The sequence below is a fragment of the Aotus nancymaae genome, unplaced genomic scaffold (genome assembly GCF_030222135.1).
Source record: "Aotus nancymaae isolate 86718 unplaced genomic scaffold, 86718_ANA_hifiasm-v0.15.2.pri h1tg000025l, whole genome shotgun sequence".
Taxonomy (NCBI): domain Eukaryota; kingdom Metazoa; phylum Chordata; class Mammalia; order Primates; family Aotidae; genus Aotus; species Aotus nancymaae.
The window spans coordinates 8,893,106-8,918,593 of NW_026988438.1; positions in this window are offsets into that span (position 1 = coordinate 8,893,106).

A 25,488-nucleotide genomic window follows, 5' to 3' on the forward strand; every position below is an offset into this window, starting at 1 on the left:
TTTGTTGCACAATAATTTATATACATACTTGTATACATAATTGCACACATAATTGTGAGTTTGTTAGGATGAAATAAGAAAAGTGCTTTTCCTTCTGAGAGAAATTCCATGCATGAAAAAGTGTCTTAAGGGATTTGTTAGGAGCTGATACAAACTTGAAGGGATGGAGGTATAAGAGAGATCAGGAAAAATAGTTGGGACTGCCTAGAGATTGGCATGACAGGAACAAAGCATGGCTGCTGAATGGTGACGAATTGGCTGAGGAGGGGTTCTTTGGGAAAGGTCAGAAAAGGATTCATATTATTTTAAATGCAAAATACTTGTCTGAATTGCTCTAAACACTGAGCCTCAACTTGCTCTTCTTGTGTTAGGTCACTTTATTAACTCTACTTTTCTGTTTCTTGTTTTTCTCTCTTTTCTTTAAGCAAGTTGTATTTGGCTCCCTTATATGTGAAATAGAGAAATGTTAGTTCTCTGAACTAACCAACCAGCCTCATCTCAAAATGTGTTGTTCATTTCCTATCACGATTTCTTTAAAAATAATGTGTTTATTAAAGTAGTTACTGGCTATCTTAGCTCTTTATTTTAAAAGGTGGTAAGTAGGCTGGGTGTGGTGGCTCATGCCTGTAATCCCAGCACTTTGGGAAGGCAAGATGGAAGGATCACGTGAACCCATGGGTTCAAGCCCAATCTGGGCAACATAGCAAGACCATGTCTGCCCTCTACCCCTTCAAAAAAAAGCGTGGTAAGTCACTTAGAGTATGCTGTGTGTAAATGTTTGAATCTCCATTTGTCCTTTGTTTGTGCATCTTGCCCTTTACGAGAATATACATCTCCCCAGAAAAGGTGCTTCTTAGAATTTGAAATAAGCCATGGCCATTATATATGTTGAAACTCTGTGTTTACTGAAAATTAAAATATGAAGTAATGTAGAAATAGAGATTCCAAAATGGTTGTGAAGTTTAAATGTTTATTTTAAACAAATTAACACTTAAAAATATAATGCAATGTAATTGCATCATTCAAATGGTAATTATAGAATTTATGAAGATACACAGGTGTTGGCATAGTATATGTAGGCTGTGTGGTTGAAGATTGGACACAAGTTTAAATCCTTTTGTGAGTATCTCTGTGATTGCCCATATAGCCTCATTCAGAGACATGGTTGAAGCCTAAAGTTGAGCCCCTTTGTGTGACATCCAGGGCCAAATGGTGCTTGTTATCTATCTATGAGTTTGGTCCTACCTGGGACAAATAAGAGGGCTTTGCAAGAAGAACAAAGCTTGATCAGGATTTTGAAGTTTTATTTAGGAAAGAGGGAAGAGAACGAGGTCTCACATAGTCAGCAATGGTAGCAGGAAGGCCTAGACTTTGGGGGAACCTCAGTAGCCAACGCTCAGCAACGACATGTAGTCTCTACTGTGTGTGGCTGTGGGTGGCAGATGGGAAGCAAAAGCAAACTAACGGCACATTTACTTACAAAGCAGTATTGAGTCGGTCAAAATACCCTAATTCAAATCCATTGTAGTCAACCCAGTTTACCTATCCGAACTTCAATCTTCTAATCTGTATAGAGGAAATAGTAATTTCTATCCTTTCTAACTTTTGGGGAGGCTTGTTCTGAGTAAAAACATGAAACAATGTATCTGAAACTGTGTTGTAAATGCAATGTCATATATGTGTGTGTGTGTGTATATATATATATATATATATATATATATATATATGCTCTCAAATGGATGAATAGCAGTTCAAAAATCAGATAACATCCTTATAATCTCAAGGCAAAGAAAGGCAGTGTATCCACAGCCTGTGATCTTTTACTAGGAGGGCTGACAGTAAATAATTGAAGATTTAAAAAAGTGAAAACCCAGTCCTCTTCTGCCCCCTCTTTTCTTTGCTTCAATGAGAGCTTTGTAGAATATAGCAAGACCTCGTCTGAAAGAACATGCAAGGACGCTTAAATAGGAATATAATGCTTTAAAAATGAAACATGAAAACTAGCTTCCTTTGCCAACTAACTCCTAAATTTATTGCCCTGTGCTTCTTCTATTAGCATTGATAATTAAAGCAGTATAAGGAATGTCTTGCTTTTGATGTTAATAGCGTCATGCTGGCTGCTGCGGGACCCTGGGCCTGATCTTTATCCCCTCTGCAGGTAAATCTTTGAGCTCACCTTTAAAAAGCACATTAAACATTCTGGAAGAGAATCTTTAAACTTGTGGGTTCTCCAGTGATCTCTTAAGTATCAGAAGCTCAGATTAGAGGATGACATCTTATAATCTTCTGACCACTGCTTGACCTATGTTAGCAATAGAATGGTATAAATAGCCTGAGGACATGGATATTACATTTCTTATTTTTCCTTTGGGATCCACTGAGGCCATAAAGAAAAATATCAGTATGCCAGAACTATGAAGTACCACGCTTATTAAAAATAGTGGCAATAAACTTTATTTTTGTAATATTTTATCTAATTAGCGTATGACCAAAATGTCACCATTTAAAAGATGGTAAATAAGATATATATTTAGATTTCTACTTTCTCACTATTTAATTTCTCATTATTTAATTTAATTCATAGAAATATATAATGCATATTTAATAAATATTAAAATTAAATAGTTAAAATATTAATTTTAATATTTATTAAATACACATTATATATTTCTATGATACTTTGCAGATTCTGTTTAGTTACATTATGGTTAAACTCTCAACTTTATTCAATTTTTCCACTAATGTCCTTTTTCTGATTCAAGGTCCCGTTCTTTCCTTGCTGATCATGACCTTGACAGTTTTGAGGAGTATTTGTTGGGTATTTAGTAGTGTTGACCTCAGTTTGGTCTTTCTAATATTCTCATCATGATTAGACTAGGTTTATGACATCCTTCAACTTACTTTTTTCAGCTTAATTCTATCACCTCTTTCCTGCCAAACCAATTTTCTGTGATAACTGTTATCTCCCGTATTTGTTTTCTATTGCCACATCACAATTACCACAAAATTAGTGGCTTAAAATAGCAGACCTTTATCATTGCCAGTTCTGTAGTTCAGAAGTCCAGGTTAGGGTTAACTGGGTTCTCTTTTGCTCAGGGTCTCATAAGCTAAAACCAAGTTGTTGGCTGGTCTATGTCCTGGAAGCTCTGGGGAAGAATCCACTTTCGTACTCGTTCAGGTGTTGGAAGAATTCAGTTCTTTGCAGCTGTACCTCCATGTGGATCCCACTTTCTTCAAGGCCAACAATGCAACATCTCCCTTGCGTTGAAATTCCTTCCACACTTCAATCTCTTTCAGACATCTCTTTCATCAGGAAAGGCCCAGTCACTTTTAAGGGACCATCTTATTAGATCATATCCCTTTCTTACAGACAATCGTGCCATCTAATCTCATTTAATCATGGGAGAGACCATATCATAGTTACAGTTTGGCCACACTCAGAGGCTTGTATACAGGACTTGTACAACAGGGGGCAGAAATCTTTGGGCCATCTTAGAATTCTGTCTACAACGTCCACCGCACATAATCCTGAGTACTGGCAAGTTGGATCCTCAGTACTGGAAAACTGGATTGAGGGTATTCTGTTTATTTAGTGTTTCACGTGCCAGGAACTTGGTAGTATTATCCTAACCCCTATGCACTTACCACAAAGATAGCCAGCTCCTTGCTTCTGGCCCTATTGAACAATTCTGAGAATTGGCACAGGTTTTCTACATCCTGTAATTAGAATGAAGGTTTTTTTTTTTTCTTCCTTTACTCTTTCAATCCTTTGCAGGCAATATTCAGGGGCTTTGAAATTATTTTATTGATTTTTAAATTTAAAATTTTTTTTTATTTATCTTTTGAGACGAGTGTCTCTCTGTTGCTCAGGCTGGAGCGCAGTGGCCCGATCTCGGCTCACTGCAATCTCGGCTCGCTGTAATCTCCACCTCCTGGTTTCAAGCGATTCTCCTGCCTCAGCTGGAACTACAGGCCTGAGCCACCTCGCCCGGCTCGTTTTTGTACTTTTAGTAGAGATGGGGTTTCACCATGTTGGCTGGGATGGTCTCGATCTTTTGACCTCGTGATCCACCTGCCTCGGCCTCCTAAAGTGCTGGGATTACAGGCATGAGCCACCACGCCCAGCCCGATGTTTTTTATTTTTAATAAAAAAAAAATTAACAAACCAAATGGAAATTAACTCAGTATTTTAAGTTGAATTTCACTTGACAAACTTCCTCATTAGATAAGCAAATCTTATTTTATTAACCAGAGAAACTATGATTCTGAATTTATTTATACTACATTGATATGATTTGGCTGTGTCCCCACCTGAATCACATCTTGAATTGTAGTCCCATAATTCCCACGTGTTGTGGGAGGGAGATAATTGAATCACAGGGGAGGCTTTCCGCATGCTGTTCTCGTGGTAGTGAATAAGTCACACCTGGTTTTATAAGGGGTTTCCACCTTCGCTTCTTTCTCTTTCTCTCTCGTCACCGCCACGTAAGAGGTGCATTTTGCCTTCGGCCATGATTGTGAGGCCTTCCAGACACGCGGAACGGTGAGTCCATTAAATCTATTTTTCTGCTGGGTGCAGTGGCTCACGCCTGTAATCCTAGCATTTTGGGAGGCCGAGGCGGGCGGATCACCTGAGGTCAGGAGTTCCAGACCAGTCTGACCAACATGGAGAAACCCCATCTCTTAAAAATACAAAATTCGCCGGGTGCAGTGGCTTGCGCCTGTAATCCCAGCTACTCGGGAAGGCTGAGGCAGGAGAATCGCTTGAACTCTGGAGGTGGAGGTTGTGGTGAGCCAAGATCGCACCGTTGCACTCCAGCCTGGGCAGCAAGAGCGAAACTCAGTCTCAAAAAAAAAAAAAAGAAAACAAACAAACCTATTTTTCTTCCCCGTCTTGGGTATGTCTTAATTAGTAGCCTGAAAACGGACTAATACATATATAGTGCTTTGAGGTGTATTTTGTTAGCTTTCAATATGTATGAACTAATCAAAACAAAAAGAAAAGAGCATATCTTTCTCTGGGAACAAATGCCAGCTGATATTGGTGCCACTCCCGAAAAATACTTAGCAGATGGAGAGCTAAGACATATTGTGAATATAAACAGTACTGAAATCAAAAGCACAAGAAAGGTTTTAGGGGCTAAAAGCAAGGGGTAACTTTGTGACATGAGCGTGGAGGCTGTGAGACTTACGTGGCAGAGCCCCCTCCTGTGCTCCAGGCTTTGGTTTAAGGACTCCAGAAAGTGCCCACACAGCTGTCAGAAGCAAACCTCGGGCCACTAGGCAGCTATCTTGCTATTACCTGTTACGAAGGATCTCGGGCTGAATGATATAAAGGGGTCTTTTTTTCATTCACCAGTGATTTTTTTTTTTAATTTGGGAAATAATTTAATATATTCTCTCTTGTTAAGTGTACGAGATGCTGGATTTCTGAAACAACAGTTATGCTTCAGCATAATAGCATTTTCTAGGTATGTCTATTCATGATGCTTGTTCCTCTGATTTACCTGGAATCAATTTATCTTTCCTGAACCTAGCTAGACCCAACAGCTTAAGTGGGCTGGAAGGCCAACTAGGCTCGAAAGTCAGAGGAGGCTGGGCCCTCTGGCTCAGCCTGTAATCCCAGCACTTAGGGAGGCCCAGGCAGGAGAATCTCTTGAGGCTGAGGTGTATGAGACCAGCTGGGACAATATAGTGAGACTCTGTATCTAAGCTGGGCAAGGCAGATGCCTGCCTGCCCTAGCCCTGCTACCTTTCTGGAAATGGGCATCATGCCCCTATCCATCATGTTGTCATGGCAATTCGGGCAACACTGGAACCGGAACATCCACCAGTTTTGAAATGGCTTTCCCATGTCTTTTCCTTGAGATGCTATGATCTTACATCTCAGAGACACTAAACTGGAGGGCAGAATCTCAAGTCTAACTCCATGGTAAAGCCATTTTATCTCACCAGGGTGCCCTGGTCCTTGGTATCTCCAAAACCCAAAACCAGACCTTGTAGCTGAAGTCACCTTCTATCTCACTGTTAATTATAAGGCTTTCACCGAGGCCTGGCACTTCTCATCTGTATTGTAGTGCAATTAAACTGATTTCCTTATGTATCAATTGAAATATGCCCCAACTTTATCCACCTCACCAGCCTGCCCCTTCAGAGCCTGGTTGTTTTGTTTAAGGAGCTCTTAAACTCTCACATGGAATCTGACTTGACCTTTCTATCCTGTGAAGACCTGTTGTCAGCTAGGAGTCTGATTTAGTAAGGGCCCAGATATAAAGCAATTTTATTTTTCAATTACTATTTCAAACATAAACATCTTTGACTAAATGGTCAAACTTCCTCTTCTCTGTTATCTTTCTTTCATGTTATTTTGGGTGGATCCTAGGTTTTCTGGTATCTTTCAAGTGTAGTAGACCCCACTTCCCCTCGGGCATATGTTCCAAGACCTCAGTGGATACTAGAAACTGCAGAGAGTATCAACTCTCTATATACTGTTTTTTCTTATACATACATACCTATGATAAACTTTAATTTATAAATTAGGCCAACTGAGAGTAGGTAACTGAGGCGGGGTGGGGTACTACATATAAAGGTCATTTAGCCCAGTCTAAATACTGAACTTAGGCCTTGCCATCATTACCTCAGCACTTGTGAGGATTCAACCAGAGGGACTTGGAGAGAGAGGAGTTATGTTCTCCTTCCATTCCGCTCCTCTATCTCCTGGATCCCTCTGGTGTGTTTACTGGTAGGAGTTAGAAGAGTTATAAATGGTTTCATTTAACTGACTGATGTAGAGCTCTCTGTTGAGGCTTCTCTGGTTAACACCAACTGGCCATCACAGCTGTCTGCATAATGGGCATCTAAATCCTATCTCTCATGTGAGAGTCACTTGTGAATTCTTGAAACAGTCAGTTGGAGCCTCATCACTCCACTGAGTGTGATTCAAGCAAGCCCTACCCCAAACTCTGCTATTTCATAGGGCATGTCAACAACTCAGGTACATAACAAACTCATACAGTCCTGGGAAGGAGATGCCCCACTTGGTTTGCAGGGAGGGTGAAAACTACCCTCTTCCTAGTCTGAAAATTCCTTATTCCCACAAATTTCTTTACAGTAATTTCCACAACTGTCTGGAGTAGGGGGAGAGGTGCGTTGGGCGTATGAGTGATGGCTAGGCGTAGCGCAGCCGGCTTGTCTTGGTTCCTCTGGAGTCCTAGAGGGAACTTCTGGCCCTTAATTTCTTGTGGGTCCTTTAAAAAGGTAGGATATCAGGACTTGTTTTCCTCCAACTTTGAATGCAGCTTGTAGAGCTGTCAGATAAAAGGAATGTGCAGTTAAATTTGGATTTAAGAAACGGGGAAATTTTTAAGGTGTGTCCTAAATATTGCATGGGGCACCCTTATACTAGAGAGTTTATAGCTAGTTACCTATAATTGAAATTAAACTGGGCATCCTCTATTTTTATTTGTCACATTTGACAACCCTAGATGCAAACTGGCAATCTAGAGCAGCAGGAAAATCCCACTCTGTATTTGATTACATTCTACGTGTGAGGCCTTATGTATGCCAGGCATTTTACGTAGATTATGTATTGTATTTCCAGGTAGATATTATTAGCTTCTTTATATAAGGAAAATCACTGAAGCTCAGAGAATGTTAGCTCAATGCTCAAGATCACTCACAAACACACAACCAGTTAGGGCCAGAGGGAGGATTTGAGTCTGGGTTAGCTGGCTGTAGCATCTGATCTTTATTTATACTTTATCATACATTGCTACTATCTTTCTCTTCCTCTCCTCAGTCTCAGGAATCCCACACATATTCAAGACACCTCTCACTCCCACTGGCCACTTTCTTCCTACTTAGTTTCATTTTGCTCCTGCCATTGATAAAAGACTGGAATGTATTCCCATTTCCTTTTAGGAGTTAACCCTAATTTAAGTGTATAAGTGGATAATACTTACTGCTTAATAGCTACAGTTCCTTTCTCATTTTTTATCCTGGTAAATTGATTGGCCTTGAAAGCGTCCTCCCCTTTCTTTTTCCCTTGAGCATAAAATAAGCCCTATACAAGTTGCCCCTGATTTTCTCACCATATACTCCAGGGCAAAGGTGTCTAAAAGGAAAGAACTCTCAGAAAACTGAAGGAGAGTCTTGGCCGCCACATCTAAAAATGCCTCTAGGTTCTTCCTGGCTTTCTTCTTGCCTAATGTCCCTTCCCCTGTGATGCTTTCACCTAAACTTAGGGAGAAGGAGGAATGACACTGGCATTCTGGTTTCATCTCTAGTTGATTCACTGAGATAAATCTCTAAATTCCAGCCTATTTTAGCATTTCTGCAATGGTTCCTCTCTTGCTTTCCTTCACTGCTCATCTGTGCTGCTTACCAGGAATACTTCTTGTGAAGGATTGGCTGAGTGAATGGTACATGTAACCTGCAATATGATTGATAGGAAAATAACAAGAGTATAGTTTAAGCCCTCAGCAGGCAAACATAAACAGAATGATTGAAAGAGAAATTAATAAGGAAGCATGTAAGAAGAATGTAACTAAAAGAACAAATGAATGAGGAGGAAAGGAGATTTATAGCAAAATTTAGTAAAGGCAGATCTACTACAGATTTACTTCTATTACCTATTTTAAATCAGTGTCGGAACATAATTGAACATGTGCTATACAGTAATTTATTGGTATTCTCACCACTTTTTCTTAAGTTGTCTGCAGACAGTTTAGGAAAGACTTGCTGTCTTTTGGTAAGTATGAGATGGGTCAGTGCTTCTAGGTGTACTGCAAGGGTTAGTTATGGATTAACACAATATTTATGAGCCATTTTTAAAGGAGTCATGGAAATATATTACAGCATGGCCTATCATACGTTATAATATGCTGAACATTATGAAAATGGTGCTTCGTTTTAATCCGCTATCAGGAAGACATGTGATATGTCTTGAATCTTTGGCTATCTTTATGAGGCAATCTAAGGTAGCAATGGAGAGTCTTTTATTTTTAAATTTTGGAGTCAGATACACCAAGGAGGTGCTGTAATAGAATGTCATACTAGCTCTATGATGTTGGTTAAGTCACTCTTCTAAGACTGTTTTCTCATCAATAAAATGCAGATAATAACAAATGTCTATCTAACTTGTAAAAATTAAATGAGATAATGCATATAAAGCATTAACACAGTGGCTTCCACGTTGGAATAGCTCAATGGGAGGATATCATCATCATCATGATCATTTTGATCAATGGCACATTTGGGTCATGGGTAGTTTGAGTATGTCCTTGCTAATAAGGGAATGCAGACTATGCAGTCAGTTTCATTATTTATGTCATTCTGCAAGAAAACACTAGCATGCTATGAGAACTACTTTAAAAATCTGTGTTTAAACTTATACGCGATAAAAGTCACAAAAGTGGAAGTCTGCAGTCTCACAAGGGAAAGTTGATTAAGGAGTGAAGTTTTCTGCATTTTCATTCTGGTTTGCTGCCTGCTGCTTTGTGACTTTGCAAAGACATTTTATCCACCCAAACTTAAAATTTCTATCTGTAAGATGGAATAATTGGAGGAAATAATTTCAGAAGTCTACTTTAAAAGTTTTATTTCAGTCATGGTTATTTATATTCAGGACCGACCACTAGAATGTACTTCCTTCAGAGTTAGGAATAGTCAACACACAGATAAAAAAAACTCCACTGTTTGTTTCTTTAGCTGTTTCAAATTCAGTATCTGAAGTCTTCAAAAAGCAGTCATGGTGGAACAAAAGTCCAAAGTAAGGATCTGTTTATATTTTTAAGAAAAACTAATTTTTGTCGTAATGAACATTATTTATGTGTATTACATAAAACACAGAAAACAGAAGTCTATCAAGAAAAATAAAAATCACCCACTAAGCAAGCTCTCTCGTTAAGCTACCCCCTCTTTCCCCAGGGTAATCATTCTTCACATGAAAGCATGAATTTCTTAGAATTTTAAATATATATGAAACATTAAAAAATTCATATTTAATATTTGTCTTTTCACTTAATTCTGTATATTTAATGAAATCATAAAGCATAGATAATATCATTGTACTGAACAGCTGCAAAGTATTCACTTGTAAAAACGGATTAATTTATTTACCAAATTTGAAACAACGTTTAATATTGCTTGCAATATTTCATTACTGTAAGCAATACTTTGTGGATATTTGTTGCTTAGTTATGCTCACATGTGTGTCTGATAAATTTGTAGAGATTACATTTCTGGTTAAAGGAATATGCATGTTTCAATTTTTATATATATTACTAGATTTCTCCACCCCCGCCCCCCAGGAAGCTTGCCTGTATAGATAGACTCCTATCTATGTATTAAAGTATCTATTTCTGCATACTAAGCATTGGGCATTATCATTCTTTTAAACCTTTGCCAAGATGGTAGGTATGTGAAAAAATGCTATCTCATTGGTCTTTTAATTTATAATTTTATTCTTTATTACGAATAAAGTTTGATGTATCTTAGTGTGCTTATTAGCCAAAATGGTGTATTTTTCTTTTTTAAAAAATTTTAAGAGCTCATTCTTTCATAAGTCTATAAATGTTTTAAACTTAGTTTAAGAAATTTAGGTAAAGTTGAGGAATTTTATGTGTAAAATCCAGTGACTTCTTTTATGGCTTGTGATTTTGATATCCTGTTTAGAAAATCCTTGCCCAGTCAAATATAAAATTATCCATCAAAATTTCCTTATATAATTTATTAGATTTAACTCTTTAATCCATTTGGAATTTATTGTGGTTTCTATAAAATGCTTGCAGTTCCTTTTAATCACTTTTATCTAGACTCCTTGGGTTCTATTGTTACCTACATGTGGTTGAAGAAGACCTGAATCAATTAAAAACCAATAATAAGATACAGTGAGTAATACTTCAAATGCTCACCTGACAGCCAGACAAGTCCCTGCTCCCTCCTGGCTGGTCGCTTCGTATCACAAGGGGGAGCTTTCGTGCTTTAGTAAATACATCTTATGTTATCCAGGCCACTCCTTTCATTTGTAGCTTTTGTCCAACCTGGATTTATTTTTCTCTTGATCATGCAAAAGCAGTGTGTTGAGGTGGTCAGGAAAAAAAAAAAATCTGAAAAAATGGAGCTACACAAGATAAAAATCCTAAATGTTAATCTGTATTAAAAATATTTTCCTTTGTGTATAGGAAAGAGATTTAAAATTTTCTTTCATTATTCTCTCATTTCCTAAACAATTATTGTAATATACTTCCTTAACAATGGAATTCAGATCCATATTTAAAATTAAGGGCTTGAATGAAAAGTAAAATTAGGTATCATGTATTAATGGGGATTTTTTTTTTCTGTACTCATGTTGAAAACCAGTATGTGTCAAAGATCATAGAGTGGATATTAGCAAGGATTTCTCCCCACTTTATTTATCAATTGGCCAAATTGTTCAATTAGGTAAATATGTTTCAGTTTACTTTTCACCTCTGTTTGTCTCACTCCTTTGAGGAACTTTGTTATCTATACATTTGAGTTCTAAGGAGAGTAGCGAGGGTAATCCTATTTGTGGCTAATTATCAGTAAATTTGCATTTTTCTAATTTATTTTTTCAGTCCAATTCAGAATTCCATAGCATTATATATTGAGTGGAGGCCACTTGCCTGTGTCTGTCATTTGTACTTAACACCACAAGAAATGGGTGCTGTCGAATAGTTTCATTCTCTGGCTGTGAGCATATGCATTTACGAATGTTTGGATGAGAGAGTGGAAATGCGAAGTCCTCTTAAAAGAGGGTAAAAAGGCTCCCAGCTACTCTTAGAGCACATATTCAAGGCTAAACATATGGCCTTGTCATCACAATTTCCCACATTCCCTTTTTTGTGGTTTCAACCTTCTACTTTATTTATTACCAGAAGGCCTTATCTCTCTAGCCTGCTGCTACAGACTGCTAGGCCAGGATGTAGCGAAAGCACAAAGTAATGAAACAGGGATGATCATAAAATAGAGAGGAAATGGCCACAGCCTCTGCCTGTGGTACAGCTGCCCAGATTTTGTAACCTGAGCCAAACCATGCTAAAGAAACATAATGTTGCACAGTGCTGATCAGGCTTCCATTCCTGTTACATTTGGTATCACCAGAAGACCTTAGACTTTGTGAATGTCAAGTCTTTTCACAAACTTTCAGGAGAATTGTCAGCCAAAGGAAGGGAAAGAAGACAGCTAGAGGACCTCAAATGCTAAGATGCCATTTAAAGGGCAAACAGCATCTTAAGTGAAGAAATGTCATGCAGGTGAAATATTTGAGGGGCTCAAGGTGGAGGACAGTGAAGAGGAGAAGCAATGAATACTGCTTGACAATGTGGTGTTTCATGACTTTTTTCTTCCCTGTGCAGCCCTTAGCAAAGTGATCAAACCAGAGCCGCGTGCCCCCTGATGGGTGACTGACAGGTGGTTAACTGCAGCAATTTGGATGACAGCTGAGTTAGTGTTTTCCAAAACTTGGTCCAGGTCTGGCCAAACCCTGTGTGTGTCGTAGTTAGTGCCAGGGCACCTTGGGGAGGTTTGCGTCCGTTCTTTCATTCCCCAGGTGGAGCACAAGAGGAAGTAAGAAAGAATTTGACTCATCAACCCAGATGCTATACACAACCATCTCCAAAAAAAGTCACATCTTTATAAGGCAACTTTAAAGTTTCTATAACAATCATAGAGCAGTTTTGATTCTCTGATTGAAAAAGAATTTTATAGTGATATATATGGTGTTCATAATGGATAAATAACTGATAACCCTAAAGCACAATTGATAATAGTGTGTTGATCGATACTCCTCTCATTGTGGAGGATAATTTGCCAATATCCTGTTGTAACTGAAATGTATTAAATCCTTTGAACTAGCACTCCACATTTAGGAATTTATTGTATGGAAATACTTACATACGTGAATAAAGTGACATGTAGAAGATGTTGCAGCATTACTTTTAGTAGTAAAGTAACAAAATAATCCAAATGTCTATTAAAATAGGAATAAACTTTACAAAATAGGAATGCTAACTTAGTCATTAATAAGAATGCCGTAGAATCATCTACATTTTGATTTTTGAGATCTGTCACTTAATATCTGTGAGAAATTGAACAAAATCCCTGTGCCTCAGTGTTTTCACCTGTGTAATGGACATAACAGTACTATCTACTTCATAGAGTTTCATGAAGCAAGTGAATAATACATTATAAACTTTTAAAACATTTTCTGATACCTAGTAGACGCTCAATAAATGTTACCTCTTTACAGTTACTATCCTCTATTTGCATGGGAAAATGTGCAAGATAAATGAAAAAGGAAAGTTGCAAATGAGTATGCATAATACAGTCCCACGAAAACAGTGGAGTGATATTAGTTATACTAATGATTCTTGTCTCTGGGGAATGGAGTTATGATGGCCTTTAATATTTTACATAATATATTTCTATATATTTGAGTTTTTTTTCCTTTTGAGACAGAGTCTCACTCTGTCACCAGGCGCCAGAGTTTCACTCCTCCTTTCTGGAGTGCAGCGGCACAATCTCGGCTCACTACAACCTCTGCCTCCTGGGTTCAAGCAATTCTCCTGCCTCAGTCTCCCAAGTAGCTGGGACTACAGGCACGCGCCACCACGCCCAGCTAATTTTTGTGTTTTTAGTAGAGACAGGGTTTCACCATGTTGGCCAGGATGATCTCAATCTCTTGACCTCATGATCTGCCCCCCTCGGCCTCCCAAAGTGCTGGGATTACAGGCTTGAGCCACCGCGCCCGGCCTATATTTGAGCTTTTATCTCTCAGTTTTTAGAAGAAGCGTTATGGCCTGCAGTGAATGACCATCCTCACCACCTCATGTTTCTTGGCTCTTACAAGGAGTTACCATGACATTTCATATGATCAGAGGAGCTGGTAGAGTTTGAGGTAGAAGCATAATGAAAATAAAGCGGCATCTCTCATACAAATTGTGGGAAAGAACCAGCTTTTCTTTTCATAGACTTCAATTTTAGGTTCACAACAAGATCGAGTGGAAGGTACACAGATTTCCCATATTCCCCTATTCCCATACACGCATAGACTTCCCGATCTTCAACACCCCGCAGCAGAGAGGTGCATTTACTACAATCAAGGAACCTATTTATCACCTAAAGTCCATAGTTTACTCTTGGTGTTCAGTTTGGTATTGGACATTTTATGGATTTTGTCAAGTGTATAATGACATGCATTCACTGTTATAATACCACACAGAATAGTTTCACTGCCATAAAAAATCCTTTATGTGCCATCTATTCCTTCCTTCTTCCCTGGTAACCTCTGGCAACCACTGACCTTTTTACCATCTTCATTGTTTTGCCTTTGCCAGAATGTCATGTAGTTAGAATCGTACAGTATGTAGCCTTTCTGATTGACTTGTTTCACATAATTATATGCATTTAAGTTCCCTCCATGTCTTTTCATGGCTTGTTAGTTTATTTCTGAATGATATTCCATTGTCTGGGTGTACCACAGTTTATTCATTCATTCACTTACTGAAGGGCATTTGGTTGTTTCTGAGTTTTGGTAGTTAAGAATAAAATGCTATACATAATGTGTGGAGGTTTTTGTGTGGACCCAAGTTTTCAGCTGAGGTTTTTTTTTTTCCTTCCAGTTTTCAATCCGTTACAGACCAATAGCTTGTTTTAATGAAATAAAATGAATTATTAGCCTAAAGAAACAGAAAAATGGCTACAAAATACAAATTATTGCTAGATTCAGCAGACTTATAAATACTCCGTCAAATTGATTTAAAAGTCTCTAAAGGCTTGCTCTGAATTTCTGTACGTCATGTTGAGCCAGAAATAGTTGTTGGCCAGTCCCAGTCCACAGATTACACTTGAGCAGATTTACATAGGAAATTCAGAGTGTATAAGGAGAGGAAGATTAGAGAGCTCCATCCCTTGATCTTGAAAACTCCATACTCAGCCTGCAAGAATCAGCTCTGAGTCTTTTCTGACTTCTCCAGTCTGGTTGAGCCACCCCTTCTTTGGCTCCAAAGTGATTCTTGCAGTGCTCTCTGACTGCTGATTCCCACGCCTTCCCGCCTACAGAAGGCTGCTTGAGTGCAGGTGCCAACTTCATAGTCCCAATACCTACCACAGGCAGGCACACAGAAGACTTTCAATTTATTTTAGTTAAATGAGTAGATAGGAAAAGAAGTTGAAATTTAAAAGAAAAAGAACAGTTATCTTTGCCATTGCAGATTGAAGATATCAAACAACCACGGGAGGAATCAGATAAGTGATAGACACTTAGGAGTTATAATCATACAATGATATTAGTATTGGGTGAGACAACTCATAGCTGTGGTTTTCAAATGTTACTGTGCACCAGAATCATGTACAGGGCTGGTTTGTCAAACAGATTGCTAAGTCCTATTTAAGAGTTTCTGATTCAGTAGCGTTGAGATGATGGGGACTAATAATTTTTGTTTCTAATTTCTTCAAATGATACTGGTTTCAGGACCACATTTGACAGAGAGAGAGAGGGTGTGATTAAGAAAATAAAGAGAAGAGGGCTGAGAAATGAGATCTGGACATACCAACATTTAGAGATCGTATAGATGAATTTGAGGCTAAGGGCCACTGAGGTAGGAAGCAATTTAGAACACAGTGACGTGGAAACTAAATGAAAAGATGTTTCAGAAAGGAAAAAGCTTTTTGTGGGGAAAAAGGGAAGGTGACAAAGTGACTAGTTCAGTTAAGAATGGCTCTGCAAAGAACCTTGTCCCAAGAGATTTGGGAGTCACTTGCAAATTCTATGTCCACAAATAGCCTTTTTGATTGGTTGGTACAGTATTACATACAGATGTCTCATTCCATCTTGTCATTGAAATAATAGTATATAAGGTATATAAACTCTGGTTATAACAGCTCCTTCCTCATCACTATGTTGTAAACCAGAAGAGTTTGAATTGGGAGAGGAATCTCAAGGTATTCATAGCACTGTTGGTGTTACACTGGCATTGCCCAAAGATGGCCAAATAAATGTTGCCAGCCCTACCTTTAAACCAGCTTTCTTCCCACCTACCCATTGACAGTATGGTTTCTGCTTTATTTCTGAGGATGTCAGAATGATGTTACTGGGTTATGGCTACTTAGGAGTCCCTTCCTGTATCAGAGGAACAAAAGAGAGCTAGATAGTCTCATTCCTTTCACTCAGTTTAGGTGTTTTTATTCTAAACATACGTGTTTTTCTTTTCAATGGTCGTGATTCCCTGTCCTGCTGACTGCCTCATACTTTTAGCTTTAGGTGGTCACAGGAAAATTCTTTGAAATCATTAAGAATATGAATCTACAAGGATCTTCAACCCTTTTTCTAATTACTTTGCTAAGACTTACTTTGAGTTATATGGCAAATGGATTAATGTTTTCCTTGCTTTCATACAGGTGTAGCTGACTAAATTTCAACTCTCTGGTTTTTAAAAGTAGTTTTATATGAATTTCAGTCTTTGAATCTTCGTGCTTTCCCCGCAAACCCCCATTGGATTGTCAACTGATCTTAAAAATTCTCAACCAAAGAGGAAAGTAAATACATCTTTCCATGCACCTCAGTCCACCTTGAACCCCACTCCCACTCCATTTACACCCCATTCTCTGGTGTGCCATGTACTTTCTGGTCTACATGCCCTGACTATAGTGCTTCCTCAGCCCAAAAAGGAAACTTTGCCCTTTAAAACAAAATTCAAAAGCTCTCCCTGCTTTCTTCAATGCCTCAGTCAGAATAACATTTTTCTTCCCTTGATATTTCTTCCCCACTTTGCTTTAGCACTTATTCAAATTCATATGTACATAAACACACATCTATATGTATGGTTGTCTGTGTGCATTTATATATTTTCTTGGCTAGAACAGAATTTCCCAAATTTAATTCAGAGTAGGTTACTCAGGATCTTTGCCTCAGATAGCGTAACAGAATCCCTAAGACAGGTTGGGAGGCCAAGGTGGACAGATCACCTGAGGTCAGGAGTTCCCAACAAGCCTGGCCAACATAGTGAAACCCCATCTCTACAGAAAATACAAAAATTATCCAGGTGTGGTGGTGCATGCCGGTAGTCCCCGCTACTAGGGAGTCTGGGGCAGGAGAATTGCTCGAACCCGGGAGGCAGAAGTTGCAGTGAGCTAAGATTGCACCACTGCGCTCCAGCCTGGGCAACAGAGTACGAATCCGTCTAAAAAAAAAAAAATAAATAACCCTAAGACAGGGTGATTCTTATCAATTGAGAAATACTGATCTGGCATGCTCTAAGAGCAGGATCCACTGCATACATTTTAATGGACACGTGGCATACAGAGTTGGGACTGTGGTCAGAACCGACCTGTGAATGGCCAGAGTAGGTGAATAAATGGCAGTGTGGTACAGAAGTGATCTCCAAATATTTTCTTTTTAAAAAAATAATTATTATATTTATTAAAGCAGGTAGCAGAACTGATGGATTATGGACAGACAGATCTTTTTCTTTCCCTTTCTTTTCTTTCTTTCTTTTTTTTTTTTGAGACAGAGTTTCACTTGGTTACCCAGGCTGGAGTGTAGTGACACCATCTCAGCTCACAGCAACCTCTGCCTCCCAGGTTCAGGCACGTCTCCTGTCTCAGCCTCCCTAGTAGCTGGGATTACTGGCATGAGCCACTAATCTAGCTAATATTTTTTTATATTTTTAGTAGAGACTGGGTTTCACTATGTTGGCCAGGCTGGTTTTGAACTCCTGGCCTCAAGTGATCCTCCCACTGTGGCCTCCCAAATGGGATTACAGGCATGAGACACAGCACCCAGCCTCCCAAATGTTTTCCACACAATTATATTATGTATATTTGAAGTAACCATCACAGAAGTCATTTCTTTACATTGAAATCATGAGATCTTCAAAAGGCCTTTACTTAAATGCAAATATATTGTTTTGTAGTAGAGTTTCAGTTTGGATTAGTTATCAGATTAACCCTAAAGGAGTGGACTCAGGATGTAAATTTTAGAGAGTGCGGTGAGACCACTCATCTGAGGGCAGACAAAGGAGATTGAGAGATAGTGTTCTACATGCCAGTGTAATGACTTTAAAGTTAACAAAATTTGGAAGGAGCTACTTTAGAAGGACAAATGTAGAACTTGATGGCCTATTAATGATGTTGTGAAGGGCCATCTCAAACTCTAATATTTGATCCTAGTTTATGATATGTAGCCTGTAAGTGTGATCTTAGCTTCTTTCTTCTTTCCTTTTTTCACATTTCTATATTTTATTTTATTTCCATAGGTTATTGGGTAACGGGTGTTGTTTGGTTACATGAGTAAATTCTTTAGTGGTGATTTGTGAGATTTAGGTGCGTCCATCACCTGAGCAGTATACAGTGAACCCTATGTGTAGTCTTTTATCCCTCATCCCCTTCCCTTCCTTTTTCCCTGAGTCCTCAAAGTTGATCATGTCATTCTTATGCCTTTGCGTCCTCAAAGCTTAGCTCCCACTTATGAGTGAGAACATACGATGTTTGTTTTACCATTCCTGAATTACTTAGAATAATGGTTTATAATCTCATTCAGGACACTTCAAATGCCATTAATTCATTCCTTTTTATGGCTGAGTAGTATTCCATTGTGTGTGTGTGTGTGTATATATATATGTGTATATGTATGTGTATATATATATATGTATATATGTATGTATATATATGTATATATGTATGTATATATATATGTGTGTGTGTATATATATGTGTGTGTGTGTGTGTGTATATATATCACACTTTCTTTTTTCTTTTAATTGTACTTTAGGTTCTGAGGTACACATACAGATCATGCAGGATTGTTGCATAGGTACACACATGGCAATGTGGTTTGCTGCCTCCATCCCCTCATCACCTACATCTGGCATTTCTCCCCATGTTATACCTCCTCAACCTCCTCACCCACCCACTGTCCCTCCCTTAGCCCCTTCTCAACAGACCCCAGTGTGTGATGCTCCCCTGCCTGTGTCCATGTGTTCTCATTGTTCATCACCCACCTATGAGTGAGAACATGCGGTGTTTGATTTCCTGTTCTTATGTCAGTTTGCTGAGAATGATGGTTTCCGTATTCATCCATGTCCCTACAGAGGACACAAACTCAGCATTTTTTATGGCTGCATAGTTTTCCATGATGTATATGTGCCACATTTTCCTTGTCCAGTGTATTGTTGATGGGCATTTGGGTTGGTTCCAAGTCTTTACTATTGTAAACAGTGCCACTATGAACATACGTGTGCATGCGTCTTTATAATAGAATGATTTATAATCCTTTGGATATATACCCAGTAATAGGATTGCTGGGTCAAATGAAATTTCTATTTCTAGGTCCTTGAGGAAGCACCACACTGTCTTCCACAATGGTTGAACTAGTTTACACTCCCACCAACAGTGTAAAAGTGTTCCTGTTTCTTCACATCCTCTACAGCATCTGTTGTCTCCAGATTTTTTAATGATCACCATTCTAACTGGCGTGAGATGGTATCTCAATGTGGTTTTGATTTGCAATTCTCTAATAATCAGTGATGATGAGCATTTTTTCATATGTTTGTTGGCCTCATATATGTCATCTTTTGTAAAGTGTCTGTTCATATCCTTTGCCCACTTTTGAATGGGTTTGTTTGTCTTTTTCTTGTAAATCTTTTAATTCTTCGTAGATTCTAGATATTAGCCCTTTGTCAGATGGGTAGATTGCAAACATTTTTTCCCATTCTGTTGGTTGTCAGTTCACTCTAATGATTGTTTCTTTTGCTGTACAGAAGCTCTGGAGTTTAATTAGGTCCCATTTGTCTATTTTGGCTTTTGTTGCCAATGCTTTTGGTGTTTTAGTCATGAAGTCCTTGCCTATGCCTATATCCTGAATGGTATTGCCTAGGTTTTCTTCTAGGGTTTTTATGGTGTTAGGTCTTATGTTTAAGTCTTTAATCCAACTGGCGTTAATTTTAGTGTAAGGTGTCAGGAAGGGGTCCAGTTTCTGCTTTCTGCAAACTGCTAGCCTGTTTTCCCAACATCATTTATTAAACAGGGAATCCTTTTCCCATTGCTTGTTTTTGTAAGGTTTGTCAAAGATCAGATGGTTGTAAATCGGGGCTGTTGCCTCCGCAGCCTCTGTTCTCTTCCATTGGTCTGTATCTCTGTTTTGGTACCAGTACCATGTTGTTTTGATTACCGTAGCCTTGTAGTATAGTGTGAAATCAGGTAGCATGATGCCTCTGGCCTTGTTCTTTTTGCTTAGGATTGTCTTGGCTATGCAGGCTCTCTTTTGGTTCCATATGAAGTTTAAGGTGGTTTTTTCCAGTTCTGTGAAGAAGGTCATTGGTAGCTTGATGGGGATAGCATTGAATCTGTAAATTACTTTGGGCAGTATGGCCATTTTCATGATATTGATTCTTCCTTACCATGAGCATGGAATGTTTCTCCATCTGTTTGTGTCCTCTCTTATTTCATTGAGCAGTGGGTTGTAGTTCTCCTTGAAGAGGTCCTTTACATCCTTTCTTAGTTGTATTCCTAGGTATTTTATTCTCTTTGTAGCAATTGTGAATGGGAGTTTGCTCATGATTTGGCCCTCTGTTAGTCTGCTATTGGTGTATAGAAATGCTTGTGATTTTTGCACATTGATTTTGTATCCTGAGACTTTGCTGAAGTTGCTTATCAGTTTCAGGAGATTTTGGGCTGAGACGATGGGGTCTTCTAAATATACAATCATGTCATCTGCAAATAGAGACAATTTGACTTCCTCTTTTCCTAATTGAATATGCTTTTTTTTTTTTTTTTCTTGCCTAATTGCTCTGGCTAGAACTTCCAATACTATATTGAATAGGAGTGGTGAGAGAGGGCATCCTTGTCTAGTGCCCGGATCTCAAGGGGAATTCTTCCAATTTTTGCCCATTCAGTATGATATTGGCTGTAGGTTTGTTGTAAATAGCTTTTATTGTTTTGAGATATGTTCCTTTGATACCTAGTTTATTGAGAGTTTTTAGCATAAAGGGCTGTTCAATTTTGTCGAAGGCCTTCTCTGCATCTACTGAGATGATCATGTGGTTTTTGTCTTTGGTTCTGTTTATGTGGTGAATTACATTTATAGACTTGCGTATGTTGAACCAGCCTTGCATTCCTGGAACGAAGCCTACTTGCTTGTGATGGATAAGCTTTTTCATGTGCTGTTGCATTTGGTTTGCCAGTATTTTACTGAAGATTTTTGTGTCTATGTTCATCATGGATACTGGCCTGAAGTTTTCTTTTCTTGTTGAGACTTTGACAGGTTTTGGTATCAGGATGATGTTGGTCTTACAAAATGATTTGGGAAGGATTCCCTCTTTTTGTATTGTTTGGAATAGTTTCAGAAGGAATGGTACCAGCTCCTCTTTGTACATCTGGTAGAATGCAGCTGTGAACCTGTCTGGACCTGGTCTTTTTTTGGTTGGTAGGCTATTAATTGCTGCCTCAACTTCAGCCCTCATTACTGGTCTATTCAAGGTTTTAACTTCTTCTTGGTTTAGGCTTGGGAGGGTGCAAGTGTCCAGGAATTTATCCATTTCTTCCAGATTTACTGTTTTTTGTGCATAGAGTTGTTTGTAGTAATCTCTAATTAGTTTGTATTTCTGTGGAATCAGTGTATACCACAGTTTATCCATTCATTGATGCGTATTTGAGTTGGTTTCATGTTTTTGCAATTGTGAAGTGCTGCCGTAAATATGCGTGTGCAAGTATCTTTTTCGTATAATGACTGCTTTTCCTCTGGTAGATACCCAGTAATGGGATTGCTAGACAAAATGATATTTCTATTTTTAGTTCCTTAGGGAATCTCCACACTGTTTTCCATGGTGGTTGTACTAGTTTACATTCCCACCAGCAGAGCAGAAGTGTTTCTTGTTCACTGCATCCATGGCAACATCTACTATTTTTTTATTATAGCCGTTCTTGCAGGAGTAAGGTGGTATTGCATTGTGGTTTTGATTTACATTTCCCTGATGTGATATTGAACATTTTTTCATGTTTTTTGGCCATTAGTATATCTTCTTTTGAGAATTGGCTATTCATGTCCTTAGCCCACTTTTTGATGGGATTGCTTGTTTTTTTATCTTGCTGATGTGTTTCAGTCTGTGGTAGATTCTGGATATTAGTCCTTTGTCACATGTGTAGATTGTGAAGATTTTCTCCTACTCTGTGGGTTGTCTGTTTACTCTGCTAACTGTTCCTTTTGCCAGTCAAACACTCTTTAGTTAAATTAAGTCCCATCTATTTATCTCTGTTTTTATTGCATTTCCTTGTGGGTTCTTCCTCATGAAATCCTTGCCTAAGCCAGTGTCTAGAAGGGTTTTTCCAATGTTATCTTCTAGAATTTTTGTAGTTTCAGGTCTTAGATTTAAGTCCTTAATGTTTTGTTAAAGATTTTAGCATCTATGTTTATCAAGGATATTGGTCTGTAGTTTTCTTTTTTGGTTATGTCCTTTCTGGTTTTAGTATTAGGGTGATACTGGCTTCATAGAATGATTTAGAGAGGGTTCCTTCTTTCTCTAGCTTGTGGAATAGTGTCAATAGGATTGGTACCAGTTCTTCTTTGAATGTCTGGAAGAATTCTGCTGTAAATCCATCTGGTCCTGGACTTTCTTTTGTGGGCATTTTTTAAATTGTCATTTCAGTCTCGCTGCTTGTTATGGGTCTGTTAAGTGTACCTAATTCTTCCCGATTTAAGCTAAGGGGGTTGTGTCTTTATGGGACTTTATCTATCTCTTCTAGACACTCTAGTTTATGTGTCTAAAGGTGTTCATAGTAGCCTTGAATCATCTTTTATATTTCAGTGGTGTCAGTAGTAATATCCCCTCTTTTCTTATTAAGTTCATTTAGATTTTCTCTCTGCTTTTCTTGGTTAATCTTGTTAATGATCTATCAATTTTATTTCTTTTCAAAGAACCAGCTTTTTGTTTCATTTATCTTTTGTGTGTATATATATATGTTTCGATTTCATTTAGCTCTGCTCTGATCTTGGTGATTTCCTTTCATGTTCTGGGTTTGGGTTTAGTTTGTTCTTCTTTCTCGTTTCTGGGGTGTGACTTTAGATTGTCTGTATTATTTCAGACCTTTGATGTAGGTGTTTAAGGCTATGAACTTTCCTCTCAGCATCGCCTTTGCTGTATCCCAGAGGTTTTGATAGATTGTGTCATCATTATTGTTCAGTTCAAAGAATTTTAAAATTTCTATCTTGATTTCATTTTTGACCCAATGATCATTCAGGAGCAGGTTGTTTCCATGTATTTGCATGATTTTGAAGATTTCTTTTGGAGTTGATTTCCAGTTTTACTCCACTGTGGTCTGAGAGAGTGCTTGGTATAATTTCAGTTTCCTTAAATTTATTGAGGCTCGTTTTGTGACTTATTGTGTGGTATATCTTGAAGGAAGTTTCATGTGCTGTTGAATAGATTGTATATTCTGCAGCTGTTGGATGAAATGTTCTGTATATGTGTCAAGTCCATTTGTTCCAGGGTATATTTTAAATCCATTGTTTCTTTGTTGACTTTCTGTCTTGATGACCTGTGTAGACCTGTCAGTGGAGTATTGAAGTCCCTGACTATTATTGTGTTGCTGTCTATCTCATGTCTTAGGTCTTTTAGTAATTGTTTTGTAAATTTGGGAGCTCCAGTGTTAGTGCACATATGTTTAGGATTGTGATATTTTCCTGTTGGACAAGGTCTTTTATTATTATGCAATGTCCCTCTTTGTCTTTTTAAACTGCTGTTGCTTTAAAGTTTGTTTTGTCTGATACAAGAATAGCTACTCCTGCTTGATTTTGGTGTCCGTTTGCATGAAATGTCTTTTTCCATCCCTTTACCTTAAGTTTATATGAGTCCATATGTGTTAGGTGAGTCTGTTGAAGGCAGCAGATAGTTGGTTAGTGAATTCTTACTCATTCTACAATTCCGTATCTTTTAAGTGGAGCATTTAGGCTGTTTATATTCAAAGTTAGAATTGAGATGTGAGCTACCATTTACTCATTGTGCTATTTGTTGCCCATATACCTTGTTTTTTGTTTATCATTTTTGTTTTTTAAATTGTATTTTTTGTTATAGGTCCTGTAAGATTTATGCTTCAAAGATGTTCTGTTTTGATGTGTTTCCAGGATTTGTATCAGGATTTAGGGCTCCTTTTAGCAGTTCTTGTAGTGGTGCCTTGGTAGTGGCAAATTCTCTCAGCATTTGTTTGTCTGGAAAAGACTGTATCTTTCCTTCATACATGAAGCTTAGTTTTGCTGGAAACAAAAGTCTTGGATGGTAAGTGTTTTGTTTGAGGAGACTGAAGATAAGGCCCCATTCCCTACTAGCTTGTAGGGTTTCTGCTGAGAAATCTGCTGCTAGTCTGATAGGCTTTCTTTAAAGACTACCTGGTGCTTTTGTTGCACAGCTCTTAAGATTCTTTCCTTCATCTTAACTTTGGATAACCTGACGACAATGTGCCTAGGCGATGATCTGTTTGCAATTAATTTCTCAGATGTTCTTTGTGCTTCTTTTATTTGGATGTCTAGGTGTATAGCAAGGCTGGGGAAATTTTCCTCAATTTTCCTCCACATATGTTTTCCAAACTTGTAGGTTTCTCTTCTTCCTCAGGAACACCAGTTATTCTTAGGTTTGGTCATTTAACATAGTTCTAGACTTCTTGGAGCCTTTGTTCATATTTTCAGATTTTTTTTCTTTGTCTTTGTTGGATTGGATTATTTTGAAGACCTTGTCTTCAAATTCCGAATTTCTTTCTTGTTGGATTCTGTTGCTGAGATTTTTCCAGGGCATTTTGCATCTTTTTAAGTGTGTTCATTGTTTCCTGAAGTTTTGATTGTTTTATATTTATGCTCTATTTCATTGAATAGTTCTCCCTTCACTTATTGTATCTTTTTTAAAATTTCCTTACATTGGGCTTTGCCTTTCTCTGTTGCCTCCCTGATAAGCTCAATCAGTAACCTCCTACATTCTTTTTCAGGTAAATTAGAGATTTCTTCTTGGTTTGGATCCATTGCTGGAGAGCTAGTGTGATTTTTTGGGGGGAGTTAAAGAACCCTGTTTTGTCATATTACCAGAGTTTGTTATCTGGTTCCTTACATTTGGATAGACTCTGTCAGAGGGAAGGTCTAGGGCTGAAGGCTGTTGTTCAGATTCTTTCGTCTCATGTGATGTTCTCTTGATGTAGTACTCTCCCCCTTTTTCTGTGAATGGGGCTTCCTGAGAGCCAAGCTGCAGTGATTGCTATTCCTCTTCTAGGTCTAGTCACCCATCGAGTCTGCCAGGTTCTGTGCTGGTACTGGGGGTTGTCTGCACAGAGTCCTGTGATGTGAACTGTCTGTGGGTCTCTTAGCCATAGATACCAGCACCTGTTTGAGTGGAGGTGGCAGGGTGGTGAAATGAACTCTGTAAGAGTTCTTAGCTTTGGTGGTTTAATGCACTATTTTGTGCCCTTTGGCTTCCTGCCGGGAGGTGACGCTTT